At 39.2% G+C, this 20,722-nt stretch overlaps 1 pseudogene; it reads left to right on the top strand.

Annotated features, from left to right (window-relative positions):
- LOC120848711 overlaps positions 1 to 17,747 on the top strand; it is a 38,103-nt pseudogene extending 20,356 nt beyond the window's left edge.
- Positions 17,748 to 20,722: the final 2,975 nt, after the last annotated feature.

The following is a 20,722-nucleotide window of genomic DNA, read 5'->3' on the forward strand; positions in this document are numbered from 1 at the left end:
TGACGTGTCATTCAGGAGGAAAGTAGTGGTCAACACATCTCACTTCTGACACCATGTTCGACAGAATGTCAAGCCCAGTGCGAAGCGCGAGGCGAGAGTTTTTTATTATTTTCTTCTAACAGTTGTATATGTATAAAACCAGACTACATAGCTACAAGAGTCTGTGTCACACACATTGCTTCCTAAATTTAACGATGCCAAACGGATGGTTCGTTTTTAGCATACTTCAGCTGCTTTTAGGCTTAAATTCAAACCACTATAATGTTCTACAATCGCATCCCAGCCTGGGTATGATATGCCAACTGCTTTAGCAAGCAATTCAACTTTGTGCAGCTGGCAACTCGGAGGAAAGCTGAATGAGAGGCGAGATGAGAGCGCGCGGGGACTTCAGGATAATGGGTAGATTCGAAGGCTGTAGCTTCTCTTTTTTTCTGCTCAGTCTTCAAATGCGTTCAAATACGAGACATTGCGCCAAAAGCAGGCGATGCATTTACTCGGTTTGATTCGAGAGAGAAAATGGGTAAATGGAAAAAGCAGATGGACTTTGTCTCTAACCACTGAAGTCTCCTACCAGATCTCGGTGCGGCGGCGCCCATTTCTTCTTCAGTTTTCTTTCTCGTATTGATTATTATATGAATAACCGACTTGCTGAGTTATGTTTGATAATAACTGTACTTTTTTATTTAAAAAGGATTTATATTTTATTTGTTTGTTTTTAAACTTGACTTGCCTAGCGCTTAGACAGATGCCAAGGCAACTTCAACCACGCACTGCGGTATAACATCAAAAATAAAAAAGAACGATGCAATAATAGACAACATAATAGCACACAAAAATACCGGTAAAGTAAAATGACACCAATATTGCCGTGGAACCAAATTGTAAAATAATATTATATCACTTGCGCGTTTTTATGAAGAGAAAATTAAGACATTCGGGAATTATTTGCGAAAGTTTGTAGTAGGTGGATCATGCAGATATAACTTTTTGTAGCACATGTCATAGGTGGATGGTGATCGTACGCAGGAACGCTTTGAAGCAATTTGTGTTTGAAGGTTGTCGAGGATATTGTAGTGAGTGCGCAGGCGAGCTGGTGGAAATTAACCATTATGATGTTAGCCTGAGACTGAGGCAGGAAAAGAGGAAGTTTCAAAGTAGAAGAAAAAGGAACAGTCGAGGATACGTCTCTAACACAGCTAAAGACAAGTTTATTCGGTCACCCTCTTATATACACTCCACAATCTTCACCACAGAATCTTCGCGACCTCCAAAACCAAAAGATAACAAAGAACGCATCTCTTTTCACCACAATAATCAAACATCCTTGACAATCCTACAAAGCCCCCTCACCAACACAACCTAGCTCCTCTCTCCCGAAAGACGATCGACCTTCGCGTACATAGCACACCCTCCTCCTCTCCTCCCCGGCCCACAATCCCGAAACAACCCGGCAACAAAAGATACCAATCCACCTGATCCAAACCGAAGACTCAAAGGAGGAAACCACTTACACCCTTTCACAATCAACAACCACTTAACAAAACTCTCAAATCCGCAAGAAGGTTTTCGCACTGCTGCTAAGCTGTAACGACACTTGACTAATGCAGTTGCCCATTGATTTCATTCTTATTGTTTCCTTTACAACCCTTTTGATGTCGTTTACTTCCCTGTGTATTATTTCTGTTACGGACCAGCGTGGTATACAATTATTACATTCTTGAACATGTTTCGCTATTTCCGAATCAGTCGCGTGGTTTTTGAATGGTAAACTGCAGTTTTTAGAGCTTATGATTCACAATGAAAAAGGGCTATGTTGGGAATATGGAAAAGAAAACGCAAAACCGCTGCTATCAAAAAACAGTTGCCATTCAAAAACAGTCAAAGCAGGTATTGTCAAGTCTTTAATCACAAATGCAATGGACAGATCATGTACTCATTTCTTGGTTGAATCAGTGAAAAGGCAGTGGAGAAGGCTAAACAGTGCTGGTTATCAGGATGAATTCGTAGGGAAGCAGTTATCCGTAAAATTCGCAGACAAATGCAGAGGAGAACCAAAGCAAAGGCCAAAACATAGAACTACTGTAATTCCGTACTATCACAAAATTTCTCACAACTTGAAGGCTTGTGCAAAAAAGTTCGATGTTGATCTGGTTTTTAGTTCCGACTATAAGTTGAGTAAGCTCACGCCCTTCCACAAGAGTGTAAGGGAATGCACAAAAATGCATCGAGAAAAATCTATTCCGTGTGATAATGGAGTGGTATACGAAATTCCCCTCGAATGTGGTTTTAAGTATGTGGGTCAAACGTCGAGGTGTATAAATGATAGATTGACTGAACACAAAAGAAATGTCAAAAACCACGCGACTGATTCGGAAATAGCGAAACATGTTCAAGGATGTAATAATTGTATACCACGCTGGTCCGAAACAGAAATAATACACAGGGAAGTAAACGACATCAAAAGGGTTGTAAAGGAAACAATAAGAATGAAATCAATGGGCAACTGCATTAGTCAAGTGTCGTTACAGCTTAGCAGCAGTGCGAAAACCTTCTTGCGGATTTGAGAGTTTTGTTAAGTGGTTGTTGATTGTGAAAGGGTGTAAGTGGTTTCCTCCTTTGTGTCTTCGGTTTGGATCAGGTGGATTGGTATCTTTTGTTGCCGGGTTGTTTCGGGATTGTGGGCCGGGGAGGAGAGGAGGAGGGTGTGCTATGTACGCGAAGGTCGATCGTCTTTCGGGAGAGAGGAGCTAGGTTGTGTTGGTGAGGGGGCTTTGTAGGATAGTCAAGGACGTTTGATTATTGTGGTGGAAAGAGATGAGTTCTTTGTTATCTTTTGGTTTTGGAGGTCGCGAAGATTCTGTGGTGAAGATTGTGGAGTGTATATAAGAGGGTGACCGAATAAACTTGTCTTTAGCTGTGTTAGAGACGTATCCTCGACTGTTCCTTTTTCTTCTACTTTGAAACTTCCTCTTTTCCTGCCTCAGTCTCAGGCTAACATCATAATGGTTGTCGAGGATGTTTGTTTCAATCTGCACAAGCGCATGAAAAGTAGCTCTACTGAAAAAAACATAATTGTGAAAGAAAAATTATTACGTTGCTGGATAGAGTTTTCTTCTTGGTCCGTTAGTGTCGTGTGTAGCATAGTCTCATGAAGATATTTTGATTTTGTGGTAGGTTAACCGATGACACAGTTTTAGTATAACGATCATTCCCCGCATGGCCACGTGCGGCAGGCTAGACAAACGATAAAGCTCTGGTATGGAGGACTGCCTTCCCCATAAGATGTAACTGAAAATAAAACGAAACTTAACATCACGATTATAATTATTGGTGCATTCTAACATTTGCTCAGTCAATAATAAGTCAATAATATATTAACTTATATTTGCAGGCAAGTTGGTGGTAATTAAATCAAATATTCTACCGGTTAAAACTTCGAACTTGGAATGTCATGCTGGTAGGTTAAATGATCGGCTTTATTTATTTTCACGACTGACTGGGTGGACGTTTTTATGGTATTTAGATTGCAAATTTATTCCTGGCTAGGTTGACAGTGATATGTCGTCAAAATTAGACAATCTGAAAAAGAAGGATGGAGATGTGGATCCCTTTGAAGCTTTGAAGTACGTGAACCAGAAGGCGAAAGGGATAACTAACCCCCCTGATATACTCTGCCTTGTTACACAGTGAGTACAGCAGTTAATGAAATTAGCTTTTAAGAACCGGAGAAGCCATATTCGTTGGGCACAAAATGCCTCTAAGCAAAATGATCGCATATTTAATACGCATAGTTTAATTGGAATTTCTAATATTGTTGATGTTAAGACGATTTGTTCTTTTTTTGTTCTTGAAGTGTTTACTTAAATTTTTTATTGTGTTATACCTCTCGGCTAATGTATTTTTGTCTACTCATCAGTACCTACTAAACAGTCGTCGACAAGCGCCACTCTTAGTGATATGTGGGTAAATCTATAATGAAGTAATATTGCCTAGTGAAATTATAGAAATGGAAACGTAAAAGAGCCATGACACCTTCTCTCACATATGTTTAATTGCCTACTTTACGAGGCTAATATGACTCTGTTCTTTTCATCAATGTGTAAAAATTGTGTTTTAATTGTTTCACCAAAACATATATCTAGGCATTTATATCGCAATTGACGTACGGCTTTTGGTTTAAATTTTTAATTACGAAAATATATGTTTTGGAAGGATCCTTAAAATGAAAGACAAAACAAACAAAAAGCATGGCAATTTATTTTTTCTGCGGGTTATTAATCACTGCAGTGGCCAAAACAAAAACCGACATTCTCCACCGGTCCCAAATTGCATGTTTGACTTCTTAGTCATTTCTCAATTCTGAAATTAAAGCACTATGGCTCTTTCGTGGCACCCTCGAAGTACATTGCACTGAGCCTAAGGAATTTAGAAAATTCTTTACATTAAAAAAAATGCTTAAGAAAATGTAGGAGCGTGTCCCTTTGATGATTACCAGTAGAGCGTAGCAAGTTTTGTGCGTGTGAAGTATTTAAAATATTTCATTATTTTTACATCACCAGAAAACTTAAATCTAGGTATTTGCAACTGATACAAATTTAATATTATATATACAAAATATAATTTGTGGCATACATTTGAATTGACAAACGTTGCGGAAATATTACAGATTAATATTGATTTCCTCAAAAACTAATGTTTGCTACCTTTTTATTAGTAGCAAGCTATAATAGCGGTTTATTTTAAAATATAATATATCATATTTCGTTTATAGAAGCGCAATTAGTGCTTGAATCCTCTAAGATCTGCGTCAGAAAAGGGCATGCTTTCTGGCGTACTAAAACACTTTTTAATACGTATTACGTGTGCTTTTGCTATTTTTAACGTTACGTGTAATTAAAGTATTTAATTAGAAAGTTTACCACACCACGCCACATGCTTGGCTAGAAGGGCATCTATGTAAGGACGCAGTCACAATGAACTTGACAAGTTTCAAGCTTTAATAGCGGTCATCCAACAAAATACTATTTATTATGTTTATAGTTCTTCACAAACCTCGGTACCATAAAACGCGTCGAAAATTTGAAATGTAGTTTTTTGTATAACTAAATTGATCCCGCATTTTTATACGTTTGAATAATAATAATAATAATAATAATAATAATGTTTATTGCACAAATATAGATACAATACATACATATGCGGGTCCGTCAAAAGCCAATAGCGGCTTGTGGGACTGAACCCGGCAGCGGTGTAATAAAACATCAAACGAGTCATTGAAAGATATCACGCAAAACAACAATGAAAAATAAAGGAAAAAAAACAAAAAAAAACACACACACAGCAGTCAGGATACATACGCAAATTCCCGCAAAACACTCATTTAAATATAAAGCACATACACAACTAAACCAAATACCCACCAGACCGCAGACAAAAACCCTGTCAATAACTGGAGACAAGCACGTGTTACGATTATTGCTATTTCATATTGGAGGCAAAGGCCAAAAGGGAAACCAAGCTTAAAGTCAGCATCGGGGACTATCCGCAGATTATTCAAGATTAGGGTCAAATTAATGATATAAAGCCGAAGGGGACTAACATTGCATGTAAACTGGAAAACAAGAGCGTAAGTATAACTTTAGCATATTGCTCTTATAGTTTTTTTTAATTGGCGCTTTGTGGTTATCCCAAAAAACGTGTCCGGTAAGCAGTTAAAGAGTTCGGGTACATAAAATGAGCGCAGTCGTTTTCCATATTTTGTATAAAGACGTGGGATTATGAAACGTTCACCGTCTCTCAAAACACGTTCCACTACACGAGGCGTTTTAAAATAACTTTGCCAGATATGCTTACTAATTACACATCTTTTAAATAGAGCTAGGAAACGCGGCAGGCACAGGGATGCAAATAATTCATTACTCGGCATAGAAATAGACGCGTACGCTACACCCCTCAAAATACTTTTTAGGATAGTGTCGATTTTATTTTGCCACAGCACTGAACAGTTTGCATAAATAGTAATACCGTACCGTAGCAACCCGTACGCTAAAGCATTGACTATCATCTTGCGAACAGAAAATGGAAAAAAGGCCTTTGTAGAATACAACATACATGATACACTTCGCAGACGCTTGGCAACATAGCTTAGATGGGAATTCCACGACAGATCACTGTCGAAGAAGATTCCTAAATACTTGTTGGAAGGAACAAATTGAATAGGTGGACATATGCAACGCGTACATTTCGATGAGTGCAACACAAAGGGAATTTCTGGACATTTGCGTTTCAGGGGACTCCTGAAACACATTAGTTTTGTTTTATCAATGTTAATTTTAATACAATTTGCCTCAAACCAGTCTATTACCCGGGTAGCATTGGTTTGCAGTAAAGAAATCGCACTGCACAAATTAATATGCCGAAAAACTAACAAAGTATCATCGGCATACTGATAAATATCGCAACCGGAAACAGCTTTGGCTAAGTCATTTACGTAAAGATTAAACAAGAGTGGCGATAAAACAGACCCCTGAGGCACTCCAGCTTTCAGATTTATACTGACACTGCTGGTTTTGCCAACTGAAACGTGCTGCGTCCGATTCGATAAGAAATCTTCAAGAATACAAAAAAAGGGCCCCCGGAAACCGTAATCGTAAATTTTTTTCTTAAGTACTTTATGACTAATAGAATCAAATGCCTTTGAAACGTCCAGAAAAAGTGCGCAGGCATGTTTGTTGTTGTCAAAAGTTTCATTTAAAGTGTCAACAAATTCCTCAAGAAGCGAGTCGGTACCACGCCCAGAGATAAAGCCGTGCTGGGGCGGTGATAACAAATCAAACTTCTCAAGGAACATGGTCATTGTTTTCAGTATATGCTTTTCGAATACTAGGGCTAAACATGGCAGAATAGATATCGGTCTGTAGCTTTCAACACTCTCACGCTTACCCCCTTTGTAAATGGGTCTAACAATTGCACTTTTCAAACCAATAGGGATTACACCACTGTTTATAATTCCGTTCAATACGTAAAGCAGTATGTTACTTAGTGCATCGAGATTGCGTCGTAAGTCGGCAAGGCGAATGTTATCTGCCCCGGGTGCTTTGCCGAGCTTAAAACTAAATAAAAGCGTATGTAAATCTTCTGCCGTCATGTTTGGTAGAAAGGCGGATGCTGAGCAGGAGCGTTGAAGATTAGAGGGCATGACATCTTCATCATGCAGCACACCCGAAACCGACGCAAAAAAGCGATTAAATCTTTCCGCAACATGTGACATGTCATTTCCAAAATGTTTCTTAATTGTATCGTCAATAGACGATCTAGTAGAGCATCCCTTGACTTCATTTACAAGAGCCCACGTCTTCAAAACATCAAATCGTGATTGAAAAAACTTATCATGAAAATGGTGACGCTTTCTTGAGCGAATGAGTGCATTTACCCGGTTCCTCTGTGCCTAAAATTGCAGTTTTAATTCCTTGTTCTGTGGAGAGCGACGACATCGTGCCCATAAAATATCCTTTTCTTTTATAGCAGAAAGAACGTCTGAAGTTAACCACGGTCGATTTGGCCTGCGTTTTTTAACTGTAACAGTTTTTGTGCTCATGGCTCTGAAGCTTGAAAATATTTCAACCAGCTTTAAGTAGGCATCGTGACAGTTATAATTTTCAATGACCCGATTCCAGTCATATCTAGAAATTAATCTATCAAAATTACTTGCATCCATTATAAATATTTGGTTTTGTCGCTCTAATGGTTCAGAAATAAACTCGGTGTATATTCGACATGCCACAAAGTAGTGGTCTGCCAATTTATGTTTGATAACGGCTGATAATATAGGAACCCCTGAGTTCCTGATATTTATATGGTCGATACAAGAACTAACCATTTGATTGGACAAGTACTCTTCTCTAGTAGGCGTCTGAATTACGCTGTCAATACCATAGTTCGCCAGAATATTTAAATAATCACAGACGGCACTTTTGAAAGGCTTTAGTAAATCAATGTTTATGTCACCCACCATACAAAGCTTATCGGTAGGCACCATAGTTTGTAAACTTGCGCTTAGCTCATCTAAAAAGTTACGCACATTTTCTGATGGTGGTCTATAAACTGCCAGAAGGGATACTACGAAATTGTTTTTACATAACTTTAAAGTCAGACATTCTGCACGTTCGAGTGTAATGTCTATGGTACTTGCTGACCAGGTATTTTTAACATAAACAGCTATTCCTCCTCCTCTAGATGAGTTGCGAGTCAGAAAAAAAGCCTCAAAACCAGGCAGAGAAAACTGACCTTGAGAAACGCCCACATCCCGAACATTTACTTCGGTTCGGACAAAAACGTCAACAACGGTGTCAGTTGCCCCAACAATGAGTTGAAATTCGTCCCAGTATTTCCTAATGCTTCTGATATTTACATGTAAAATCGTGAGCGAACTAGCACTAGGCGGAAAGGAGTCAATAAACGTTGAGAAATCAGAGTTTAGTATAGTGTTATCCATTTCTATACTATTTTTCCCAAGTCCCTAGTGCTAGAGATACGCACTGGCGATGAGTTCTCGTCCTTTTTCGCAAAAATGGCGGAGTTCTTAACCCACACAAACTTATACGATTTTTCCCTTCCCTTGTTCCGCGCTTGCCAGAAGAGGTCCTTATTTGTCCGAGTCAAATTTTCATTAAAGTATATCCTCTGCTGGTTTTCAGACCGAGAAAGGGTGGCCAACTTTTTGCGAACATTCATCCAGTGTTCCTTTACCGACACTGAGGTGAACTGCACCAAAATGGGGGCAGCCCCCTCACGCCTAGAGCGTAAGCGGTGGCAAGCTACTACTCTATCGGGGGTATAGGTCGCGAGCCCCAGTTTCACCGCAAGGTCGGCCATAGTCACACTCAGGTCTTCGCCGTTCGCGCAAGGAATACCGTGTATTTCCATGTTACACCTTCTGCTATATTGCTCAGATGAGTTTACGTTCGCCTGTAACTGCTCTATCATTGCCGTTTGATCTGTCACCGTTGTTTGGAGTACTTCAACCTCGGAACGGAGCAACTTCACCTCTTTATCGTTTGCAGTAACCAGCTGCATCTTTGATTCACATTTTCCGACTGATTCTTGTAGTCCCTTAATTGTTTCCTTCATTGCATCAACTGATGGTCTCAAAGAAAGCAGGTCATCCACTTTGGCTGGAAGCTGACACAGCCGGTCAACGTTAGCCTTCAGGGAGTGGAGCAACTCAAGTTTTACGTTTATTTGTGCCAGTTGTGCGGAAACAGCATCGTCTTCTGGTGATAACACCGCCTCCCCTGTTGTGCCTATGACTGATCTGCTTTCGCGATTTCTGCATGTACGACAGATCCATTTCTCGCGCTTCGCGCCTCCCATCGACCTGAAGGTTCTGTCAGCTATGCCGGAGCACGCATCGAGATGATATGCATGTTTACAGGAGAAACATTTTATAAAAGTTCCGTCCGTGGGCACAGGCGCGAAGCATGCAATGCAATCAGTTTCGTCTAAATTAGCCATTACTAAGCAAACAATAATTAATTTCTTTTTTCAAAGGCACATGAAAGAACACTCAGAGGAACAAAAAAAAAATCAAATTTTCACAAATGCACTTGTCGCAGTCGGCGGCAGAAAAGAAACAGAAGCTATTCAAACATTATTACAAAAATGGACGCTCACCTGCCGAAAGTGGCGAAAGTTAGTTGCGTGAAGATGACAGGCCGCCGACTGCGCCGAGGTCAGCCGTGGTATCCGATGTTATGGGCGTCGACTCCGGTTGCCCGGATGACGGCCGGGGATGAACACGTGGCTTGGCGTTTGTCGACGGTTGCTGCGTCAGTTCCCATTCATCTGTCGGCGGCCGGCAGCGATGATGACGAGCCCAGCACCAGGACTGCCGGAGCGACTGAGCTGCGTGTCCTGCCGAAAGTGGCGAAAGTTAGTTGCGTGAAGATGACAGGCCGCCGACTGCCGCAGTCGTTCATTCAAATATAGATATCTAATTTGATTTTAAAGATATCTTAACATTGAAAAAGTCTATGTTTCAGTTTTCCGGTGATGTCAAAATTGTTATAGTATCTCAAATAGCTCGCACTTAAAGAAATAGGTAAACGTCAAACGTTATGAAAGTGTCAGCACCATGTTTTCTGCCCGTTGTCGGATGTCTAATGTGTGACAGCTTGCTGTATATTTACTTCTCAAAATACTGCACTAGGCGTATTCAGTGACAATATGAAAATATTTTTTTGTGTTTAATGAGTTGAAGAATATTAGTTTATTTGTATTAATTATTATTTTTTTAAGAACTGTTTTAAGAATTATAAAAATTAAAACGCCCAGCCGCTACACTTGCACTTGCAGTAAACAGAGTATAATTTAAATTGTATCTTGAACGCTTGTTGGTTTTATTGTGTTGCTAATTTTTACATCGTACACAATTCTATATGATGGTGTGCCCCTCTCTGCGTTCAACACAAGAATTGGAAAAAACAATTGCAGGCTGTCAACGCTTATTTTGTCCCATATGAAGAGCAGGCGAAACTACCGGTAGATGTTCGTCGAGCAAAAAGACTAAAACAAAAACAAGCTAAAAATGTAGACGGCTTTAGCTAGCCACCAGTTATCTTGTTTATTAAGAGTATGTGTTACTGTTCAGAATGTCAGTAAATACCACGTTGTGCTTTTTCAGAACACCGCTGACAATTTACAAAGGCGGTAAGTATGTTAGACAACTAATTTTTCTCACTTTTGACGCGTAAATTTTATTGACGTGAAATTGAGGATGACATATGGGATGGGTAGGGGTGCACGTATGATGCCACAAGTCATAATCATTTATTCAGCATACGTGGCAATATTACAAGGAATGCTTGAAGTAATAAAAGAATAATTACAGAAATAAATTACATCTCACAACTTGCGAGCTGTTTTACACTATTCCAAACGATTTATGCTGGCAAGCATGAACTTTTTTTTTAAGAAAAGTTTTTCTGTTAGTTTATATCCGAAGCTGTATTTCTGCTTTTTTGGGAATGAAGAGACAGACCTTACAACTCTCCGTAAATGTCGGCTTCAAAACCTTTTCGCAGAGTACTGAAATAGCAAAGAGGATATCTGCATTTGCAAAGCTCATACTCTAGTAACTTCAATACAAAATGTCAGAGGTGTCATATGGTATTTCTTAGAACGTAAAATATACATAAACATTAGGGAGTTTTTTGCAGATGGTTTTGGCCGTTCCTAAACGCTCCATTCAACCCGATACGACACCCGGAACTCTATTGTCAAGGCAATTGGCGCGCAAGGGCAGTATTGACTTCTTCGTGGAACGCTTAGTGGAAGGGGAAACGCGGTCCACGAAATATCCCCATTAGCACATTTATTTCATTTTTGGGACAATGAGAACTTACAACATGATGAGTGATTTAAACATACCGTTATGAAAAAAGTTGATTAAGGAAGTGAGACGTAGTGTTGTTGAACTTTAAACCATTTCACTACAGGTAACACACAGTTTCTATTGAGCGTGAGTTCGATCGTTGCTTTTCCTGACTTGAGTTGGGATCAATTACCTGAGAGCTCATACCGCACAGGCCGGTCGCCGTGTTGGCTATTTCTTTTAGTCGCTTCTAACCAAAACATTTCCTTGAGCTCATCGAAGCAGTTGAACTCATTTTGCTATCACCTATTCTGAATAAATCCACTCTGAGCGGCCCTTTAGTACCATTCGCGCTGCATTCCATTAGCACGGAAAAGTGTCCTTTTCAACTTGTGTGGGGAGCGGTCTCATAAGGGTAGAAACCGCCACAACATCACGATTATACACTCCTCAAAAATGTATACAATGCTTGGATTGGGGTAGGAATGCGTAAACGTAAAATTAGCAAAATATAGCACTGGATTTTGAGGATTCTGTCATAGTCACTACTCGGAACCTACATCAAGAAAAGTACAAAAACACCGCATTTTATTTCTAGGAAGTTAACGACGCGCCTACGGCATGCCCCTTAATGCATAAAGTGTTGAACATAAATGTCACCTAAGCGGGTACCCACAAACGTTATGCTACGCTGCTAGCTCCAATTGAATCCTTCTGGATGTAAAAAATACAGTGAAGAAAAACATTGGACATGCTTTTTGTACTGTGTTTTGAGATGTAAAATGTAAGGAATGGCGCTTTTGGCAAAAAAGAACCTCCCACCGTTGTGGAAGTTGTGTGCCAGACTGCGCATTTCAATTTATATTTCATTGCATTTAGCCTTTACCGGTATTTTCGCAGCTAGCCATTTTTTAATTTTGATTATGAGTTATAACATACAACATACAAACCATTTGAGAACCAAAGTTTGAAGAGAGTTCATATGTTTTTCTTATGGTTCAGTGCGTAAGAAGCAAGGGGCCAAATGAACCTCAAAGCTGCTTTCGACTGATTTAAATTGCTCGATAGATATGTTTACCGACAACTTAGCATATAAAAACATTATTCTTCTGTTGATTAGGCGGTTGATTAGTACTTATTTGAGTGAACTTCCTTGCTTTCCGGTTTAATTCTGTAGTGCGCGTAGAAACCACATAACTACACAAAAATAAATCAGTGATGGTGAAAGTTAATATACCCGTTGGATGGCCACGTAAATTATACTGTTTATGGTGAAGGTACCTCTAAAGTAAAAATTATCATTACAGACTGCCATTAATAAATATAATTGCATATTTATTACTGATTTTTGTTATGTTTTTATTGAAGGTTTTCATTCATATCATCCGCTGTGTAAGGTCGTGGTACCCCTACTTTTGACATACAACCCCACGAACGACACGGCGACCGGCGAAAGCTTGGGTTTTTTAATTAGAGACACGTGAGTTGCACATTCATTACTCAAGTGAGCTTAATTCCTTTATCAAACCTTTTCGGTTTCTTTGTTCAAAACCGTGCTAACGAGGCCACAGACGTTTTATAAAGGTTTTGGTTTTATTCATCAAAAGTGAATATGTACTTCTTACACCCACATTCATTTAGATATCAGTTAAGATGTTTTTACGTCGTATGAATGGTAGACAACGTAAAGATTGTATGGAACTGCTAGGTTTTCTATTTCAAAAAATGAATATCCGACAGTAGCATTGTGTGTTTCATCTAGACATGTACAAGTCGCCCAAAAAAAGTAGTTAAGTTACTGAGTATTGGCCTCAAAAGTAATTTGAGTAGAGTGGAAGTTTCTCAAATGGGAAATAATTGAGTAAATCACTAACTACTGTAACAAAGTAGCGAATTACTTTTGAAATTACTTTTATCTTTTTTTATAGTAAGAAGTACGTAAATGCTTTGGTTCTTTAGCGAAATTCGGCTAGCCAAATATAAAGCGGCTTATGTTTTCACATAAATGCTTTCCTAGTTGGTTCCGCTCCAGTGCGATCAATTGTCTTGTACTATTTGTTTTTTGGTCAGTGATGTACTGCGGATGTAGCATTCCTCCTTTGAGGTTTAGTGCTGTCTGAGCTTTACAGCATTGCTTAAAGTACATCTAAAAAGTACTTGAAGTGAAGCACAAAGTCAATTAGAGGTTATAGACTTCAGGTATCGTAAGTACACCGGGCGCAATATACTTCAATAAAGTACTATGAATACAACATACGTTTAAAGCAAGGTACAAATGCTTTTGAACACAATCTTTCATGACCCTTTGCATACCAAATTTCACTTACTTTATTTTATTTGGTATGCGCTGCTCCAGGGGTAATCGGAGGAGCATCACTTGTCGGAAATGGAAGCACATATTGGATAAAGTCAAGTCGCCACAGAGTACTGTAAAACCCTTAATGTTCGCGAGCCCTCAATTTTCGCGAATTTAACGAATTGAAGAATTCGCGAAATTTAAGGGCGCGCGAAAATTTCGGTCCTTAAGATTTTCAACGCAGGCGTCTGGAATTCGCGAAATTTAGTGGTCGCGATTATGTCACCTGTGACCGATTCGCGAAAAATAGGGGCCGCGAAAATAAAGGGTTTTACAGTAGTTGTTTTATTCTCGCTGACGAACTATTTAACACAATACACTTAGGAGGCACTTATTTTCATCTGTCTTATAGCCGCCATTACGTCATTCAGATAAATTACCAGGTGACGTCTCGAAAGATGATAGCGGGTTTTCACATGACGATTCGCCGTTTTTTGTTTCCAAAGTTGGCGAATGCACTTTAATGTCGGTAATTTTACTTTCTGCAGAAATTACCAGAATTTTTTTTTTTTTTTAGTGAAGTACAAGTACATGCTCAGGGAATGTGCTTGAAGTAAAGTACGAGTTTTCTAATCCCAGTTGAAATAGTACTTTAAGCGCTATATTTTTAAAGCACTTTCCAATTGAATTTTTGTGTTTGTTTGTTTTTGCTTTTTTTGTTTTGCACAAACGTTTGGGGAATTATTCAGCTTCTCGAACGATATTCGGCTCTTGAAAGACCTGCATATTCTGAGCTTTGGAAGGAAAGCAACGCAAAATGGTCAGCTTTGCGTTGTGCTGTACTTCAGGCACGCGATCCTGAAGTACAGCACACACTACGAGAGCACCAGATGAGCTTCAGAGCGGGTGCTACCTTTTTTACTCCTTTGGGTGAGGCCGCAGTGTTTACACCTCTTGTTGTGGGCGAGAGTCCCTACGTTAGGGAGAAGCGAAGACAAAGCCTTTCTTTAAATATGTCAAGTTTCCTTGAGCTTCGGGACAGAAAGAAATTTCAGTCTTCGCAGTAATCTCACTTGTGACGTGTCTGTCCACTCCTCGCGTCTCGCAGCAGGGTTGTTGCAGTGGGGGCTCGCAAATATTTTACAGGGTTTCGAATTCCCCAAATTACTTTCCACCCCCCCAACCCCCTGCCTACGCCCCATGCTTCCTTCTCTTTGCAAATATAAGCTGATCTTCCAACATCTTATCTATTTTTGTGCAGGCATGTTTTTTGACCAAAGAACCTACCACTAAAATTCAAAAGTAATTTTTAATTTGAGTAGAACTTTCTCAGAAAAAATAATTAAGTAAACTACTATTACCGAAATAAAAATGTTATTAAAAGTTACTAAACTACTCAGAAAAGGAGTTAAACTACTATAACTTGAGTAGACTAGTTGAACTAAGAACATGTGTGGTTTCATCTAAGCATAAAGAACACTGCCATATTGCTTCTTTTTTGTTTAAAAATTAAGAAAATCTCAAGTTTTTACTTTACCACCATAACAAGCTCGGACATTTTTAATAGCATAGCAAATAGCCAAAATAACTGAAGCTTATTTCAACATTGGCAATCACCAAGGCCGAGTATTTTTTCACGAGAAAAGGCATGCATCTTTAAATTATTCTATTGGGACTGAAATGTAATGTATGTAAAATATGGGTCTGAACACGCTACATTCCAAAGCGTTCCAGGAAAGAACACTAAATTGTGTTACTTCACAAAATGGGCTCTACTTCAAGAGCCTCTTCAGAATGACTAGATAATACTCAACATGGATTGTACGAGGAGTGGTCATAAAAATCGTATTTTGGTGGCTAAATACGTAATATTGGAAAACGTTGCATTGTGAATCACGCTTGCATGTTTGTAGTCTTGGCATGCTTTAACAGTCTTCAATAAATGTCCAGTTATTTGCATATCCCCAATTCTTGGTATATGATAAAAGTCACAGTACACTGGGTTCCTGAATTCTTCAGGCCAAGCAAAAAGAGCACCGAGAATGATCTATAACAAATATACTTGAACTTCGTCAAACCGAACTAACGACCTTGGAATCGGCTGTTTACAAAACAATGTTTTTGGATATGCCATTAAGATTTTGAGACAAGAAAACAATGGAAGCTGGCTTATTTATCACCGTCGAAGAAAGAAAAGATGCTGCATTTATTTTAGAAGGCAAAAACGGTATTTTTGGTATTGTCATTCTGTGATTCTGACAGATTATTACCGGAAAGGCCAAGTAGTACCAAGACGATGATTCCGGGTCCTTCTAACAAGGCTAACAAAGCACGTGCTGTGTCGCAGCAAATTGACATATGGGGGTGTGGTCGCGCCACCACAACGCACCAGCTCATTCAGAGCAGCAGCACTTTGTGACGCTCGCGGATTCCTTAGGCTATAAAACTTTGCATCACTCCCTGTACGCGTAAGCACCTAACCTGGCACCTGGTAACTTATTTAAAAAAAAAAACGCTTGGCAGTTTTATTTTAGAGTCTTGGCGTAATGAGTGTCGAGGTAGAACACATACTCAAGAGCCAAAATGAGGACTTCTGTACGTGTATTCCCGAACTCAACAATCAGTGAGAGAAGTGCATAGCATTATGTGGCGCACATGTGAAGAAGCACAAACTCCCTTATTGACGCTCATGATCCGAGTTTTGATTTTTCGGTAAGAACAAAATGTACTACTGCCCCTCGAAATTTATCACAATTTTCATGATAACTGTGTTAAAAGGCAGTTCTCGAAAACTAAAACCAACACCCCAAAAGCCACACAAAATGTATTAAATATTCCATTCTTAATGTACAGACAGCAGTTATAGGAGCTCTCCTACTTTAGCAGTAGCTGAAAAGGTAAAACTCCGCACGATATGCTTTGATATGCTAAATTAAAAAAGTGACTGCCTCATTGAGACACTAGGAAATATGGCAGTCTATACCCACCTTTTTCATAAGAAAGAACAACTAAACGTACCCATCCTGAATGCCGCTTGGCCCGCTCATATAGCCACTCCCTGTACTATCGTGAACAGTATGAGCGGGAACGCCGGAGAGGGTGGCCTTTGATATACGCTGCCCTACCTCGAAGTTCATAAAATTTTCATAGAAAAAGGTGGAGCAAGAAGGCAGCCAGGGTGGGCACATCGAAGTAAGCGTACACTCATGTAGCCTCCTCTCAACTCTCGAGTTTTAGTAACCTGGAGGTTACGCAGCATGTATCGAGGGTACTAACAATTCGTGGTCGGGTTTGCTCGAAACACAGACATATTACACGACGTTATTTAATCTTAGCTCAAACAATATCACCTTGATTCACTAACAAACTGTACCTTCTTGTTGTCAAGTCCACCAATAATTACCGGAATGTGTGTATTATTACATAAGGCATTGCACAAGTTTACGAAATATATACGCAATTCGATAAGTAAAGATTTGTAGATTGTCGGTAGGTTGAAATGGCAACACAACTCTATACTAATAGAGTGTATAACATTGCTATTTATTCCTAATCAGAGTTTGCTTTGAATGTAGAAATGATCATGACCTTATGGTAACCTGTTTTTTGAATTCTGTAATATTAATTTAGAATCGCCCCAACTGAAACACTACTTGGAAAAAGGGAAAAATAAAGTAAACTTTCTAACTTAGCTCTTCACAAAAGTACTAATTAGATAATTTTAGGTAGAGATTATTATCCTATTCATTGGTGTTGAATGCACTTCAAATTTCTTGCATACCGTAGTGACAATTAAAAAATAATGTATTTTGATGGGTCTTTCCAAGTTATATTTAACATTATACTTAAACAACCTATTCAAAATGGACTAGTTAAAAGTAAATAAACATAAAAACCTTTGTGATTTGAAAAAAACATTTTTTTAAACACTGAAATCCTTATGCGATTATTAACTACAACTTTGATATAAAACTTTTTTATGCACATTAAGTTAACTTTTTTTACAGCCTGAATATCACTAACGTCCACAGTTGGGTATATAAAACATCAGAGGAGGAAAGGAAACAGCGTTTTGAGTAAGTCTCACACTTGCGGTGTTGATATGCACTACTTATGTTTTATATGCACATGGTTCGCGGCGTGCATACATTACAAAGAAAGTGAAGTAATTTTGCTAAAACAGTAAGTGTCTTAATATATCTCCCCCCTTTCCCAACTTAACTAGACGAATGCATCCTTCTAAGACCAGTTGATTTTCAGAAGATACTGAAAAAATAGGGCAACCAAAGATCATGCAACTCTCATCAGGATATTTGATCTGACGCAAACCAAAGATCACATTTTAGGATGGTCCTTACTGTGGTGTCAACGAAAATTCTCAAAAAACAAAAACGCGCATACTATTGGCATTGAAACGCAGTCCACACACAAAACTAATCCATTGATGCCAGAAATGCACATAGTTGCCAACAGGCTTACATAAAAAAGTAATGTTTTCGCTTCCTGAAAGACTGAATTTTGTTATGTCTAGTATAAAGTAGAGAAGGCAGTTTATTAATGAGGTTAATAATAAATCACTTCAGGCCGTCCGATTGCGATTCTATCACTGACAAGTAGATTTCTCCATTTTTATATCTTAGCACCCTGACATCTGTCCACACTCTTGAAATATTTTAAAATGCTTTCCGCTGCACAAATAACAAACAAAATTTAATTTAGATGCGGTACATATTTATGTGCTTATTGAGTTCCAACCTGAAATTAAATATTGATGTACACTATCTTGGCATGTCGAAAATTTGCCGTCACGACGCCCAAAAACAAGTCAGGATTTCATTTGATGCCATTTAGGGCCGGTTGCACCAACGTTGCTTACCTTAACCCAAAGCGGCTCTTTCCTAAGTCGGTTTAGCGTCCTAAACCAAGCTCGGATAAGCACGGGTTTAAATTCCGGTTGCACCAACGTGAACCCGGCTTTACAGACGCGCCCCTAGCTAAACGCTGGATTTGCCTAAGGAATGTAGGGACAAACAGGGCGAAGTAGGGAACGCTTACAGGGACGAATACGATTGACGGTGGGGAAACTCGTGATATAAATAAAAAACCTGCTGTATTCGGCGTCTGCTTTTCGCTGTATTTCTTCAATGAGTAAGGAATTAAAGGTCTCCAAATCCAATCATTTTTTCGCTTAACTTTCAAAAACCGGAGTCAACGCTTTAAATAAACACGAATGCTCTTCACCTCTGCGATTATGTGTTTAATATCGGTCGATAACAGAATATTTTGATAGTGACAGTAGTTTTCATAGTCACATTTTGAAATAAAGGAGCCATCGGGGCCCCAAATCTCACCGAACACGAGAAGGACGTTCTACTCGCTACATCGCTGAAGACAAAACATCATCGAGAATAAGTGTACGCAGGTAAGATGACTACTAAAATCAAGTCATGCCTGAGACCGATGAAGTTAAAAACATGACGAACTCGCCATGGCAGCTGCGAAAATGCCCGGAAATCGTCGAATAGAAATCGTCGAGTTGTCGTCGCCACAAATAGAAGTTGTCGTCGCCACGAATGAAAGCTACAAAGCAAAATGTTCCTAAAAACGCGATCACCAGAAAAGTTATGGTTATAAAACGATACAGTTTTCTGAAGCCAAGATTCTAATCGCGAGACAAGAAAAATTCACCGTAGATTGTTTCGTAACTCAGAAGACGAAAGAATTTGACTTTCCGCTGTTTTATAATTTAAAAACGCCGCAATCTGATGCAAACGGCAGAAAGGTCGACAATCAGCTGATCGCAGAGATCATGTACTGCCACTATTCAACGCGCTGATCGGATTGAAGAATATGCGTTGTAAGTAGAAATAAACAAGGTGGTAAATAACGATACGTTACAGTTATGCGAAAATCAAGAAGTACATACGAATAAGCTCGTTGACAGAATAACCAACGGGAAGACAGAGGTGAGCCCCACAGCTCCGTACGTATCTCGGTTAGGGCTAACACGCGCTGAGAGTGGAGAACCAACTTGAAAACAGGGGTCGATAGACACTTTACGCGTCAACATTTTGCATCCTTGTCACAATCTAAGGTCATTCTGTCGAGACTCTCATGCTGTTGTAGCCTAAAACAGTTTGTACAACCAATTTCGTCCACCGCGTCGACCGCCACAAACCAGACGTCATGTTTTAAATCCAGGATTAAGAAACAACCAAAAGCAAAGCGCCCAATGCTGAGCGCTTACGATACGCGTAGTTTAGTGCTAGGTTTAGTGATAAGCAATTTTGGTGCAACCGAACGAAACCGAAACTTAGCTTAGGTTCCCGGCTAAGCTCCGCTTTGCGCTAAGCGGCATTGGTGCAACCGGCCCATAGTGTTTACTAAAGCTAAGGATAAAAAAATTTCGCAGAGTCGGTTTTTTTATTCTAAATGTCGTATATGTTCTTCTGTTAATTTAATTTGACATAATTCGAAAAGCGTTGCTTTTACAAACTGAGTGAACATAAAATATGTATTATTCAAATAAAGATGTGGTGCGAATTCCTGCCAGTGTACTTAATCTGAAATTCCAATTTTTATTATATTTATTTTTGGGGCCCGCTTCTTTTGTTCAGAGGTATATTCTGCAAGGCGTATAGTTATACTTATGTTTTAACTTTGTTAGTAGAAGGATTGGTTATCTCCGGTCGCAGTCTAATAAGAATTGTGACTGTTCTAAGGAGTAAATGTCCACTCTTTGGAAGAACGTATTTACAGCGAAGCTTAGTCAGCGATAGAGTGACAGTGTAAATGAGTCGATTGGTAACTGATGCAGGAGTGTTCGCCTACAGCATTTAATCTGACCGAAGCTATAGCACTCTTCGCAAATCATGTTTGTTATGGTGTGTGATTGTGTATTTTCAGTGAGTGTCAAGTTCAACGTCAGTTGAAGGAAGGAACTCTGATGTGACCTGCTTTAACACCCTTTCTGCAGACAAAAGTACGCAAAACAATTACATATCTACTTCCGTGAGTTCTCAACTTGTTCAACAAGAAGTAACCATATAAACTAT

This window comes from Ixodes scapularis, unplaced genomic scaffold, assembly GCF_016920785.2.
Source record: "Ixodes scapularis isolate PalLabHiFi unplaced genomic scaffold, ASM1692078v2 PGA_scaffold4__175_contigs__length_147842914, whole genome shotgun sequence".
NCBI lineage: Eukaryota > Metazoa > Arthropoda > Arachnida > Ixodida > Ixodidae > Ixodes > Ixodes scapularis.